The following is a 423-nucleotide window of genomic DNA, read 5'->3' as shown; positions in this document are numbered from 1 at the left end:
CCCCCCCCAATCACAGCTTCTCTCTCACAATCACACCCCACAGGCCCTGGCACAATCATCCGCTCCCAGAGACAATCTCACGCACACACACACAGCCGGCCCCCCACCCACCCACCCACACCTGCAGCAGCTGCATCTGAAAAGGGAAAAGCCCATTGTGTGTGGGAGGCAGCACCGTGCTTTTGTTTGCCGGCAGAAAGGGCAGCCTATCAACAGTCACAAAGCCCCCCCCCACCCGCCCTGCCCCCCCTTCCCTCCACTCCCCTCCCCTCCCCATCTGCCCTGACAGTGCAACTTTAGGTTGGGAAAAGCAAACAAAGATTAGGCAGGTGTTTAAACTACTCCCCAGGCCCCCAGCTGCCCTCCTGGGTTCTAACCCCAGCTCTGGGAGGGGAGTGGGGTCTAGTGGTTAGAATATGGGGG

The 423-nt window shown here is 59.8% G+C and overlaps 1 protein-coding gene across 1 annotated transcript in view; it reads left to right on the top strand.

Annotated features, from left to right (window-relative positions):
- LOC112109581 (E3 ubiquitin-protein ligase Rnf220-like) overlaps nt 1-423 on the top strand; it is a 20,764-nt gene that overhangs the window by 890 nt on the left and 19,451 nt on the right. The window lies entirely within an intron of this gene.

This window comes from Terrapene carolina, unplaced genomic scaffold (assembly GCF_002925995.2).
Source record: "Terrapene carolina triunguis isolate 2854851 unplaced genomic scaffold, T_m_triunguis-2.0 Scaffold833, whole genome shotgun sequence".
Lineage (NCBI taxonomy): Eukaryota > Metazoa > Chordata > Testudines > Emydidae > Terrapene > Terrapene triunguis.
This window is presented reverse-complemented; position numbering and strand designations above follow the sequence as displayed.